Source organism: Candoia aspera, chromosome 3 (assembly GCF_035149785.1).
Source record: "Candoia aspera isolate rCanAsp1 chromosome 3, rCanAsp1.hap2, whole genome shotgun sequence".
NCBI lineage: Eukaryota > Metazoa > Chordata > Lepidosauria > Squamata > Boidae > Candoia > Candoia aspera.
The window spans coordinates 28,651,936-28,666,411 of NC_086155.1; the positions used below are offsets into that span (position 1 = coordinate 28,651,936).

At 38.3% G+C, this 14,476-nt stretch overlaps 1 protein-coding gene across 5 annotated transcripts in view; it reads left to right on the forward strand.

Annotated features, from left to right (window-relative positions):
* Positions 1–14,476, forward strand: part of EPB41L1 (erythrocyte membrane protein band 4.1 like 1) — a 212,780-nt gene that overhangs the window by 12,849 nt on the left and 185,455 nt on the right. For all 5 annotated transcript variants that reach the window (XM_063297197.1, XM_063297194.1, XM_063297193.1 and 2 more), the window contains exon 2: positions 7,966–8,022. The gene's annotated coding sequence lies outside the window, so the exon portion shown is untranslated. The remainder of the gene's footprint in view (positions 1–7,965; positions 8,023–14,476) is intronic.

Here is a 14,476-nt window from a genome sequence, read left to right on the forward strand (position 1 = left end):
GTGCTGCTTCTAATACTGGAAAGAACAAACAGACAGTGACTTGACTTTGACCTCTTACTCTTGCTGGAGTTACATCTTCTTCTGATTTCCTTGCTTCTTTTCTCCTTTTCTATATCTTAACATTTCTTTGAAGTTGCACTATGCTCTGTTAGAAGCTCTAGTTTCATGAGAGTAAAGATTGCTGGGGAATTGGAGGAGCTGCAGTAGGATGCTCTAAAAATATCTGGGATTTACTGGTCAGTTGGACTGTCTGATTGGAGTCTGATTTCTCAGTGGCTGCAGATACATCTTGTGCCAAGCATAATGTCTTTTGCTTGTTTTTGTCTTACCATGTTATATGAATTCAGCCACTGGAACTTTTTCAACAAACTATGGGTAACACAATCCATGGCTTAGTGAGATGTGTGAATCTAGCCAATTATTCATGTTATTAGTCATTCTGTGGCAGAAACAACACATCTTGGCAGTTAGCAAAGGGAGCTGTCTGCTAAGTGTAATAGCCCTGGAAGATAATCAGTTCCTGTGTTAATTGCAGGTATTCAGTGATGAAAGAGACACTTGTTCACCCAGTCTAATGAGATAAGAAGACTGATAGGCAGAGCTATGTTCTTCACATACTTCTGAGAACTATGGCATATCTTTGAGATACAGCAAGAGGAAGTAATGCAATTGTGCAGGTAGTTATGGGTGCCCATTGTTTGGCACATGTAATGCCTCTGCTCCACAAGCTGCCTTGGTTGCCAGTGTCCTTTGGGGTTCATTTCAAGGTGCTGATAGTTACCTTTAAAGCCCTTCATGGCTTGGGACTGGGTCACTTGCAGGACTGTCTCTCCCCAGTTGTATCTACCCATCCTTTTAGATCTATCAGGAGGAGCATGGTCCAGGTCCCATCTGTTAGGGAGTGACATCTGGCATGACACAGAAGGAAGCCCTTTTCTACGCTGGTGTCCACCCTTTGGGATATCATTTCCCTAAAGATCAGATTTGCCCAGACCCAGCTTGTCTTTCCTAAGGCCTTGAAAACCTGGTTTTGTTGTTGAGTCTGGGAGCCCAGATGTGTGGCTGAGCCTGTATTTTGGTTGTGTTAATTGTTGTTGGTTGTTTTTTCTTGGCTGCTGTGTATGTTATTATAATTTTGTTACGTGGTCTTTATCTTGTTTTTAAATATTGTTAGCCATCCAGAGTCATGAACTTGAGATGCGTGGCCATACAAATTGAATAAATAAATAGATAAATAATACCACAAAAGGAAAACCTGGGTTCTGCTTAGAGCTACTGAACTTCAGACATGCAAAGAGAAAAAAATATCTTTTATCACAAATGAATTATTCTTTTTCTACCTGTGTATTTATGGGAAAATACCCTTTTGTGTGTTCTTTATGCAGTTCATCCTACACATGGGATAACAGAATGCTAAGCCATTATGTAGTAGTTCAATTTTAGTTTAGCTTGTTGTTCGAACCCAGCAAATTGTGATTTAGTCAATAAAGAATGGCTACTGTAGTGTGGGAACCCAGTTTATATCTGTGAAAGAAAAAAAGTGCTGTGTGGGGAAAATAAATCAGAAGCAAGTATTAGAAAATGTACTGTTGTATCCAGGTCTGGAATTGGGATACACATAAATTATCCCCATTGATAACGATGGCTGTTTCCTTCGTCTGAGCTGCTTGGTTGGGATGAAGGAGTGCAGTGTACTCAATGCATCTCTTGTAATAGGCCCAGTTTCAATTGCATCTCAGGAAGAATCACCATTATCCTCTTACCCAGTGTTTCTCAACCTTGGCAACTTTAAGATATGTGGACTTCAACTCCCAGAATTCCCCAGCCAGCTTAAGTTGCCAAGGTTGAAAACACTGCTCTAAACTACATTTTATTGCTTGGTTGCTAAGCCTTTCTATGCTAATAGGCAGAGAACTTGCTTGTGATTGGGAATCTCCTCAATAACCTCCCATACGATAACATTCAGGGATCCTGAGGAAACAAGAAAGGAAGAATTGGTCCATTCCTGTATCTCCCCTCCACTTCCCACTCCCCCCAAAATGATGCTGTCCTGACCATAGAGAACTAATTCTCTATTTCAAGGGCAGCTCCAGGGTCTATTCTTGGGAAAATTCCACTGAAAAACAATGACATTGTCATATACCTTCTTCTCTGTGGATGGGGCCAGGGGGAGGGTAATATTTCAGGGTATTTTCTAACAGCCTAACCAGCCACACTCGAAAGAAGATCTTTCTTTGCTTTCGGGGCTTTGTCCTATTACTTCAGGCACAGAGATTCAAGCGGGTGAAAGGCAAGAAAAACCAGCTCTCCCAGCAATTTAGTATAATTTTAAATGGGTTATTTCCCGTGGCTTACACCTAGGCATCTCTTACCCCCTTTGGCTTTATCATGTCTATTTTAATGCTTCCCTTCTTTAAGGAACTGGATGATCTTTTTCAGTAATGGAGTGAATGGATATCACAAAAGATCAGGTGACTTTTTTCTGTCATCTCCAAATGTCAGGTGTGGCTCTTTCATCTTATAACAAGCAAATAGGTACTCTTCAGCATAGTTGTTTTCCAGTAGGATACTTGGCACATGAAAGAACAGTAAAGTTGTGTTCAAATCAAGTGACTTCATGGAACTGTTTGTGCAGTTTTCTTGGTACCAGTATGGAAGTGGTTTGCCTCGGCCTTCTTCTTGGATGTTCTGATGGTCCAGTCTGGCTTACAGCCCTGGGATTTCCTGGTGTCTCCATCCAATTGCTTACTAGGCTGGGCCTTGCAGAGCTTCTGTATCTGGACAAGGCTAGCTATGCCCTGCCACTTGCTGGGTCTCTTTGTCCTCAAGAGTACAAATTTTTGAATAAATAATAAAGTAAGCTCAACTTTTGTGCTTTCAACATTTGAGTTTATTACTTACTTGGAAAATATATAGGCTTCCTACTCCCTTGACCATTTTGGGTAGTGTATAAGATAGAGATATACTGTACATTAAGACATAAATGAAATTATGTGTCTTTAACACAAAAGCTAAATTTGTGGCATTAAAACATCTGGGAAAATGATGACATTTTCAGACCCCTCCTAAACTGTAGTAAGGTGTGAACTCACTTCAGGTCCAGTGGCAATTAAATCCATAATGTGGGATTTAGATTTTGAGCTAATTCTAGTTTAGTGAATTGGGATGTCAGTTATCTTCCATACAATCAAAATCAGGGGGAAAAAAATCAAAGTTCTTCCAGATAATTCCTCCACTAATTATTTCTGGGTTGTAAGAAAGCATTCGTGAGGGCCAGAGTTATCTTGCGTAAATTCATGATCACAGGGTGCCAAAATCCCCCTGGAAATGAATGACTTATTTTCTTTATTATACCAAGGACTCATTTTGTAATGATATGCAGCTTAGTTGTGGGTGTAGAGAGAAAAACTGCTGGACTCATAGCTCTGTTGTGATTGTCATTAGTGGGAGTAACCTTTCACCATGTTTTTCCCACTTCAAGAGTTACTTAATCCTTCTGCTGCTTCAAAGCAATGAAACTTGGAAAAGCAGACACAGTTGCGAAGGAAAGGAACTTATCTTTTCAGTGATAATTAGTTGTAGTAAGGACAAGTCCAAAATATAACTAAAACAATAATCAAACTGTATTAATCTGAGGTAACAATCAATATAAGTCAAATTCTTTATGACACAAGAGGATCAAAGGATGTTTGAAGTTTCATCTTAAGAAATGATGTCACATTAATGGTGCCTGGACTAGGCAAACCTCTTTGTGGAGAGAATGCTGTCTTGAACTTTGATGATGCAACTGAAAAGACTCTGCTGATTGACATCTTTGCTCCAAGGAAAAATGATTTGGAGCTTTCTCCTGCAATGAAGGAACATAAGAAGGAGCAGAAGAATATATCCTGATTGTAATTATATCCTAGAATATTTACAGCTTTATAGCTATGGTAAGGAAGTGCCTGTTAAATTTTCTCTCAAATGAGTAGGTAAGTTGGGCTGATGGCATGGTATCAGAAATTATGTTCTTTATCCTGCAAATATAAATATATATATTCACACACACACACACACACACATACATACATACATATCTCTCTCTCCTGTGATCGGTTGCTATATTGGTTAACATTGTGACGATTGCTCCTTCTGCCTATGAACTAGAGCTTTGTTGGCCTTGTGTAAATAGTAGAAAGTATTTATGATTTAAGTTGCTATCTTATATTTGTTTGGGAGTAACTAGAGAAAGTTACTCCCAAACAATTTGGACAAATTATTAGGTTAGAAAGAAATGTGCCCAGCTGTGATGACATGGATGCATGATACCTTTAGAGTTAAGTTTATTGGGGCAAAATTTGTAAGGAGTTAAACATAAGATAATAATTGGAGCATATATGAATATGTAAACAAGAATACTCTGTGAGAAAAATTACTACTATGACATATTTTCAAGTTTCAGCTCATGTAGAGACGGTCTTTGTTTAAATTTTGGTAAAAGGTGGTGTAAGCAGATAATTCATGATCTCCATTAGAAGAAGGATGTGTTCTAGCTTTGCTGAGGGCTGTTTTCAGAAGAAAAAAAGGTTGCAACTGCAAAGCTTCTATGGATTTAGGAACTTGTCAGCTGACAAGTAAACTTTTTCATGAATTTTAACTTTTTATTAGGGATACCATATAGGCTGCCTAAATCCAGACAACCGCTAAATGGTAGCAAAGAATGTTCTAAATCTCTTCCTTGCTACCTGGTTGCCCACCAGATTTTGCAGGATACAGACACTTTACTTGTATCAGAAGACTTTTCCTGCATTGAAAACTGCCAGACACAATTACAAGCAGAGTGAGGATTATGGTTTTACAGCTGTCTTTTTCAGCTTAAACCCTTGCAGATGTATTGGACTCCAACTCCCATAATCTCCTGGCAGAATAACATCAGTTGGAGGAAAGGCTGATCTATAGTTGGAACTATTTTATTCACTGTGACTTACCAGTATCTTTTAGGCAGTATCCTCAAAATGGCATAACAACAAAATACAAAAATAGCAGACATCTCAAGAAAGTGATAGCAGCAGCCAAGCAAAGTGAAGCAAAATACCAGAAAGGACTCTCACACAAATATGAAGATGTTTCCTCTGATATGTGCCCTGCTTAACTGTCATTACTATTCCTGAATTTCACTGTGAACATTATACCAGGGGAGTGCTGTGGTTGATGGATTGTACTTAGGTATTCTGTGGCTTGTTGCTCCATTGTAGAAATATTTTAATAATGTATTTACTTGTCTTTGTAATGTAGGTTGCTATGTTTTTAGAATACAGCTGGCAGGCTTTGCTAGTAGAGACTCAGGAGAACTGGAAGATCAGGAATTGTTGGGCTTGCCAATCAGATAATGACTTGCAGTACCTGCCCCCTTACTATTGTCAGAGGCAACCTTGACTTTTTTTGTTTCCTCTTTCCACTAGTGTTTTAAGTCTAGCATTCTTTGTTGATGCTCTGAAGTTCTGTGCAAGTGAAAAATTTGGTACTGGGCTTTGTATTTTTGTCCTTAAAATACATTTTTAAAGCCATCCTGTAGAGCAGTGTTTCTCAACCTCAGCAACTTTAAGATGGGTGGACTTGAACTCCCAGAATTCTCCCAGCCAGCATGAATTCTGGGAGTTGAAGCTCACCCATCTTAAATTTCCAGCCAGAATTCTCCCAGCTCTAGACCAGTCGTTCTTAAACTGGGAGGTAATTTGGGCATATTCTGGGGGTAATAGAGCAGTTTGTAATTGCTTGTTTGTGAATCGAAGATCCAGTTTGGGACTGCCATTGCTGAATACTTAGGAAAAACAACAGTCTGGGTTTTGTTTTGTTTTGCTTTTTTGTAGGGGTAATATATATTTTTGTAGGAGTAATTTGAGACTGGGAAAAGGGGTAATTCGCTCAAAAAGTTTAAGAAGCACTGCTCTTGACATTTTGGATTAAAATGCCTCAAATCCCTGACCATTTGCTATACCAGCAGGAAGTTAAAAGAGTTTTAATCCATAACACGGGGAAGGCATCAGATTACTCACTCTGTATGTTTATACTTTTTACATTGTGTACACACATTCTTTGCTATGGTGTGTACTGAAATATTTACTAAGATCTGAGATAAGTACATCCAGTGGAACATTTTTTGCCACTTCCCATGGCTAGCAAAAGTAAGACAGGGAAGATAAGTAATTATGCTTTGTAAAAGGGAGACTTCTTAAGTATTATGTTTGCAGACTGAATATGTGATATAGTTAGCGTCTTCTGTATCACAGAAGCCACTACATAAATGCTGTAAAACAGAGCTATTAAGTTTACCTTTGTATTCATTCTTCTGAAAGTGCACATGCAAGTTCTTGATTGCACACCTAGAATATACCTTCTGCAATAAGTACTGATGTTTGGTTCTTTTCTAAGAATGCACGTTTAGTACATTGGATGTCTAGTGGCATGTACTGATGACATGTAAATTGAATGCTGATGGATGAATGGAAAATTGACAGTTCTGATCTCGTAGTATAGTAATTCAAAGAGAACCATCAGGTGTGTTACTGAGAGATATAGTCAATGAAAAGGATGCAAATCGTTCTTTGTGGGCCTTATCTAAATATTCTTATTTCTACAAAATTTAAGCTAGTGTGAAAAACCAGGCCATTATGCATTGCTACCTGTATTGTTCCAGTTGATTTAATGCTGCACATATATAGCCTGCAAGAAATCAGTGGTGCCTCTGCAGATATCTTGTTAGGCCAAAGTAAAAAACCAAGCGCTTTGTGGCTTCTGCATTGGAATCTGTAAGGACCTCAAAGGTTAAATGCTGCTTTCTAGGATCTCCTTAGAGGATTCTTGGCAGAAGTAATGAAGTCATAAACATAATAGGAAGGTAGTGGTACCCCAGCATATGAACCTAAAATTGGAATGTGGTGTACAATTTGCTGTGCAGGCCAGAAAAGTACTCATTTGTTGAAAGATGCAGGGCTCACAAATGCTTATGCCACTTCCTGCAGCAATTCTGATTTAGGCAATGCAAAGGTACTTATTTGTATACCACTTACAATTCTGGTAACAATAAATGTACTAAGCTATAGTAAAAAGAGGATCGGTTAACATTCAGGCACTGTACTGTTATGAGTATCCTTGTTACACTAGTGTTTCCTGCACAAGATTCTGGTCATGTATGAACATGATCATAAATAGATGAAAACCATGACTTTTCAGACAATCTTGTGCATGTGGCTGATGAAGTGGGTTAAATTATCCGAGTATGAAGGATATGTTATACACATTTTACATTTTTGTATATGTAGATATGATTTATGTATCAGGTACAGAACATCTTATGGTGACTCAAGTTACAGAAAATTTCGAGATCCTGTACATCAGGTACAGACATCCTTTTGATAGCTGGTGCTGTAATTAAGAGCTGCAGTGAAGGGACAATGATGCAAAGTGGTTGGCCATGTCTTACACATAGGTGAGGCTGGATAGTAATTTCTCTTTGAGGGAAATAAGGCATTTTTGAGAAGACAAAGCTCGGTTAATTGTATTTTAGTGTTACATTAATGGCAAACCACCCCGCTATAGTCTGCCAAGAGAAGTTTGCAAAAGCCACGTCCCCCCAAAGGGTCAGACATGACTAGGTGCTTGCACAGGGGACCTTTCACCTTTTATAATTTCCCACTTCAGCAATGGCATCACTAAAACTCCAAGGTGTATTAATGGGGAATCTTGAGTGTTATTCTGGGATACCTAAAATACCCGTGGAAACCACATTTTAGGAGTCATAGTTAACACAGTTCATGAAAAAGATTCAGGAGCCACATGAACTCACATACTACATGTGATTTACCTTTGCTCTAAACAAATGGGAGGCATCTTAACTATGACAACTTCTAGAGGAAACACAATTCTATTGTTTTCAAGAGCATTGCTAAACATCCTGTATTCTTTCTCTCATTTTCTTTCCTGTAGTGTCCAGCAAGCATCTGAACAGAGATTACACAACCCAAGACATTAACTGGAGACTGGGTGAGTATTTAATTATCCTTTATCTGACCTCTCACTTTCATTTTTTGGAATAGAAGATCACTAACAACAAAAGGTCAGATTGTTATCTTAGCATGTTCTAAAATTTTAACTACTATTTCATAATCTGTTTTTGGTAAGCCTTTTCTCAAGCATTACAAGATAATTTTAGAAATCACCAAGGAACAGTTTACATTGTCTTCACAGTGAACAGCATGAAATTTAACTGAAACAGAGTTTTACTAACAGATCTCTGTTAAGTTTCATCAAAATGAAGATAGTTGGGTCAAGGAAGCCACTGTAACTATAGTTTGAAGGCAGATGTTGTTGAGTGAAGAATACACTCTTTATCCTAGAAGTACCAGTATAAAAATAAAACTCTGTCTGCTTTGAGGATGAGGTTGGTGTGAAGATGGTATGCTTCAGGATCACAGTAGTTAGATGTTCACATCTTCCAGTTTTTGTTAGTGATGTGTGGATTATCCAAGATTTGATTTGAGATGTTGCATTAATTCAGTTCATATTATTGACTTGATTTGAGAAATCAATTTGAATGGAAGCATTGATTCAAATTGTTGAATCATTTTGAATACTTAATATATTTGGGGTATGGGCATTTGACCAAGATGTTAGCCTCTTAGTTAAAACTACTTTGATCTTAGGTAGTAATCTTCCATAATTGCACATTGATTACTGAACATATTTATTACGCTTGCTGCAGGGAACATTTATGATGTTACACCATACGTGACTATTATTAGATCTGTGTGAGGCGGTTACAGTTTTTGGAGAAGATGCTGTCCATTCCATTGAGGCATTTAGGCAATGGGATTTACCTCATCAAGGAACTTTGTATTGCTCCAGAAGCCTCCTCCAGCACTTTCAGTAGCCAGAGAAGGTTTCTGCAGTGCATTGTGCATGCACAGAAGCCTCTTCTGGTGTTTCTGCTAGCTCATGAGAAATGCCAGAAGAGGCTACTGGAGCAGCATAAACCGAAACAGAGTGGCTGCTTCACTTTACTCTGTAGAAGCAGGAAGATTCTTTGCTTTGCAAAGAAGTTTCCAGGAGATGCTTCCCTTGAAGTGTTGTGAAAACAAAACACCCCTTCAATGCTTTGTTCAGCTGTAATTATTATCTAAAATATTATTCTATATTGAACTTCCCAAGTGATCTGTAGACAGTTCAGGTCTACTAAAGTGCTGGCAGTTTGTTCCTGTATAAGGGCTGCTTGCTTGAGGAGGCCATCATCCATCAGGATTTCATTTCATGTAAAACAAAACTAGCAAAATTATCTCATGTTTGATGGGTTTATGCTACTCCCTGGAGCAGAAGAAAGATCCTGCTTTCTGAAGGTGAAGCAGTGGCTACAGTCTTGTCAAGGAAAATAAATATTCTTGGGTTTAGGAAGGAATCTGTTTCTTGGGAAAATTGTAAATAGGTCACTAGCATGGATGAAGATAAAATTCCAACGTGTGCCTGAGGGGCTGTCAATTTTTCTCCCTGAACCGTTTGGCTTGTACATTTATATGAGCAATTTCTGCTTGGCAATTTCAGTGGATTTACCTTGTATTATGCAAGGTTTGGTGATTCTTTCCTTCCACCCTCACTTGTTATGATAATGATGTTATCATGCCCTCTGGGGGAAAAAAGATGGGCAGCAATGAAATGAGGTGGTAGCATTAATCTTCCTCAGTTTTGTACATTGACCCACATTTGTCTGTGGCGCTGAAGATGATTGAAGCTAGGTCCTTAGCATTTCCTACTATCACTTCTTCCCCTGGAGTGCCATCCTCTAATCTTTGCCTAAGGTTTCTTAAATCTAAATGCACTGCTTATGTTCAGCAACTGAACAGAGATAAGAAAAATGAGAGGTAAATTTCAGGCCACCTTCCACTTCCCTTTGTTAAATAAATAGGCTAATCATCATGTTTTATACTGAGATGGGCAATATATCTATGTTGGGGGCCTAAGCTTTGTCACCTGTCCTTCTGGAGGGTTATAGGATGTGGTGATGTCACCAGAAGGAGAAAGGTCTTTTCCCCTGCCTAAGTGGCAGGAATGGAAGCCAGAAGCCTCGGGGTCCAGTGGGATTGGATGCGGCATTGCGGGAGGGACTGTAAAAATGGGGATGGGAAACATTGGCTTGTTGGAGGCCTACCATTCCTACCTTTAATCCTCCCAATACAGGAAAAAATAAAAAAAAATCCTGCTCTATCTGTACAGGGATGATCTGTTGGGCAACTTTGACAAGCCATAGTGAGTGACTGACGTCTCTCCAAAGTTTTTAAATGATGACTCTCTCCCTTATTATCATTTGTTAATGTTCAGCTAGCATCTAAAGTTCTTTCTGATCTTTGCCTGTGATTGGTTTTTTTTTTAATCAATTGATATTAATGTTTTATTTTGCAATGGCTGTGTTTACATACTGGGTTAAATTCTCAATCTCCACTCCCTGGGGGTAACTGTGAGCCAACAGACAGGTTCCTTGAATCTTTCAAAGCTGCCTACAGTATTTTTAAAAATCCTTTTAAAAAAATAAATAAGAAATGAGCAGGACTGCAAAGCAAGTCCCAGGTTTAAACATAAAGTGTATCTGCAAATTTGTCACTTTGTTCAACATAGTTGTTGGGAGTTGGGCAGTGTACAAACTGAATAAAATAAATACATAGATTCCAGAGGATTCTTAAAAAATAAAACAGTGGGTTACAGCTAGCAGTGGGTGCAATAGCATCCTCCTGCTGGTGTTTCTTACCAAATGGTATTGAGACTTCTTTGACTCTGATTGGAGATTATGACTATGAGAAAACATTATGACTAGAAGCTATCAGTAGCCTTAGTCTATTGATGTAATCCTAGAACAGTGAACATTGTTGTATAGCTGAGAAGGAGATGTTGCTTTTAACTAGTTTCTTTTGGAGAATACAATGCCTTCTCTCTGTTTTGTATCACAGGGCATGTTGTTGGTGCAATTTGCATTTAGCATTTTGCTCCCCTTTGTGTCTGTTGTTCTGGTATTCCTCTATTCTTATCAGCATGTTGCATCTGCTATTGCTGGATCTATTGATAGTCCATTGATTGTCTTCTATAATAGTTGATACCTTACATTCTATTGTTTTTGTGAGAGATTTTATTTTGCATCTCAGTATTTGTTTGCTATTTATCTGTACCTAAAATGCAGTAATTTTTGTTCTCCTTCATCTGCTATTTCCTGGGAAGTTTCATTAGTGTCCGGATTTTTATTGTGTTACCTGCTGTTAAGTGTGGACATTTACTAGCTAACTGGTTTTAATTAACCTGATCTCTGTTACAGGTAGTCCTCTTTTAGTGGCCACAATTGGGATAGGCAGCTCTGTCGTTAAGTGAAGCAGTAGCTAAGTGGGAAATCACATGGCCATGACTGTGCTCATGAATTTACTTTAGCTTTCCTTTTCCCCCATTCCCTTGCCCTTTGGAATGCTCACCTCAGTGCTGAGATAATTAGCAAGAAAGGAATGAATGTTTATATTTACATTCATTGGAGAGGAAGGGATTACAAGAGGGTAAGCAGGCAGACAATGGGGAATACACATAGAAAAGAATGTGGAGCACACTATGCAAACAGCCTTGTGTGTTACCCATGATGTGTCTGCTTACTCTCCTGTAATCCCTTCCTCTCTAAACTCTCCACTCTGCAGGGTGGGCGGGGGGAGAAAAACTGTAGGTCAGGCGCAGGACAACGTGTACTGACTGTAATGGTGATCACATGATTGAGGTATGCTGGGAAGGTCGTAAATGCAGGCATTGGTCTAAGGTTATTTTTTAAGCACCACTGTAACTTAGAATGGTTGCTGGACAAGGCAGTTGGTAAGTGAGATCTACCTGTACTCTTTTTTGCTTTGTTTACCCTAGGATGCCTCTGAATTCTAATGATTTTCTGTATGTTGGTAGAAGGATCTTAATTTTTTATTCTTGGACTGGATTTGAATTCTTGGGAGGGAGAGGTTTTAGTGGTTTAATGGTGCAGTATGTAGCTATCACATTGTCAGAATTTTCCTTATCAGGTTCGTTTCTGAGCCAGGATCAAAGACAGGCAGTTGCATGAAATTAAGTTCTTTATTCTTCACCCAAGAGCAAAAGCAATGACAGCCAGCTGTTAGGTGGGCGGCCACGCAGGACCCCCTTCTTACAGCACATTATATAGATTCCATTCAACAACTCCTTCAGAATACCGCCCCTTACTCAGTTACCCATACTCCACCTTAACCTTATTCCATATTAGGAATTTCCTTCCTTCCCTCTATCATCATTCCATATAAGGGACTTCCTTCCATCCTTGTTAGGGCACCTTGACCATTATTAAACAATGCCTTTCCTCTGGAGAACCTACCCTTGGAATGTACACCTTATCTTGTTTCTATGGGCATAGCTATTTATCAAGGCCTGCTAGAAAGGAAGAGTAAGAAAGTCAACAAAATTCTTCTAGGAAATACAACACAGCTTCAGGGCCATAATACAAGTGCAAAGGTCTCTAATATATGAACACTACATATAAAATATATGAAAATGAAATATATTCATATTTAAGTTCTATATATGTACAATCTTCTATCAACATGTTCTTAATTACTTTTTAACTTGCTGTTGTATAAGTAATATCCTGGTGATTGGACTGGTCATGGTATTTAATGAGCTTCAGACTAAATCAGAAATTCAGTTGTTTTTTTATTAGTACTTTTATTAAAAATTACAAAGATAAAAACTAATAGAAACTAAAAAAATAAATGAATAAAAAAAAATAGAAAGTGCAGAAAAGAAAAAAATGGGAAGAAAAATAGAAAAGAAAGAAAAATAATATGGTAAAGAAAAAGAAAAGAAATAGATAAATGATTCCACTAGAAGAGAATATACATAGTTCAGGGTTGAACTGTGGAGTCCTTGGTGCTCTCTGACCTTGGTTGTTTGCTTGCAGACATTTCATTACCCAGCTAGGTAACATCAGTGTGAGTGAGCATGGGGTTAGCTCCCTGTTTATATACAGTAGCTTGCTCTGCCTGTGTTGGTGGGGTGTGGTTTTCTTCTTGGTAGTTCCTTCATTAGGTTATTGTTTTCTGCTCGATTGTTTGGTGTTAGTCCCTGCTTATCTGGGTGTTGGTTGCTGGAGAGGATGGGTTCTGGTCTTCATTGTCTCTTTTGAGTGGTGTGGTTAATTTAGCTATAGATAAATGCTAGGGAATTCATGGAAGCTTGGCATTCAGACAAATCAGCCATCAATAGAAACATGAGATACATCATTCAAAAGAGACAGTAAAAAACACCAGAACACATCCTCTCCAGCAATCAACACCCAGATAAGCAGGAATTAGTACCAAACAATCAAGCAGAAAACAATATCTCAATCAAGGAGCTACCAAGGAGAATACCACACCCCCACCCACACTGGCAGGGCAAGCTAGTGTATATAAACAGAGAGCAAACTCCACACCCACCAGCACAGATGATGTTACCTAGTTGTGTAATGAAATGTCTGCAAGCAAACAGCCAAGCTCCGAGAGCACTAAGGACTCCACATAAAGAAATGACTGTCCCCTTTATCACAACAAGTTTAAACAATTTCAGTAACTTACCACCTTCTCTTAAAATACAACAAATGATCTCTTCTTCCCAAATCCCATCTCTTATCTATAAATAAATCCTTAAAGCCTCGTCATTTCAGTCCTGATCAGCAAAAGTCCATTTGGGTTACCAGAGATAACAACATATCTATTTTAACCTTGATCAGATTAACCAACTTTATATTCCTTCCTTTTACTTTTAACAAACTTGATCTTTAGTCCCTTCAAATAATGTCCTATACTTGATTATTTTTCATTTTTTCTTTGTCCCTTCTCACAAAATTCTTCAAAGCTTTATCAAGCCTCTTTTGAGAAATTTAGTTTGAAATAATTTAGTATACTTGAAATTTTACCAATATATAGTATGCAAAATAGCTGTAGGTTAAAAATAAATTTCTCTGGTTTTTGGAAGTTAATTTGCAGTGGAATGGCAGTTGCTGCTTACCTATGTAGGAATGGTGGGCTTTTTTGTTTGGGGGGGGGAAGAATAATTTAGTTGTGTATGAATAAATGTGATTGGTTGATCTGTCTTCCCCACTGAGCAAATCCACACACAGTTTTGCCCAGCATCCATGTTGACAGGTTACTTCCAGCTACTTCCAATATCACAATCCATTTTTTTTTTATAAAACTGCTATCTATATACTCTTCTTCCCTTTGTATATTAGCTTTGATTTGTTACCATGGTTCACATTATGTCTGAGTTTCACATTATCTCCACAGTAGTTTATTGTTGATTAACAAACCATCAAGACCTACAGTACTTTCTTCCTCCTCAAGTCCTGTGTAGCACCTTGGATAGCTCCATTGGAATTTAGGCTGAAGTTCCATTGTTGTTTTACAAATAAAGGGCCTGATGGTGTAAT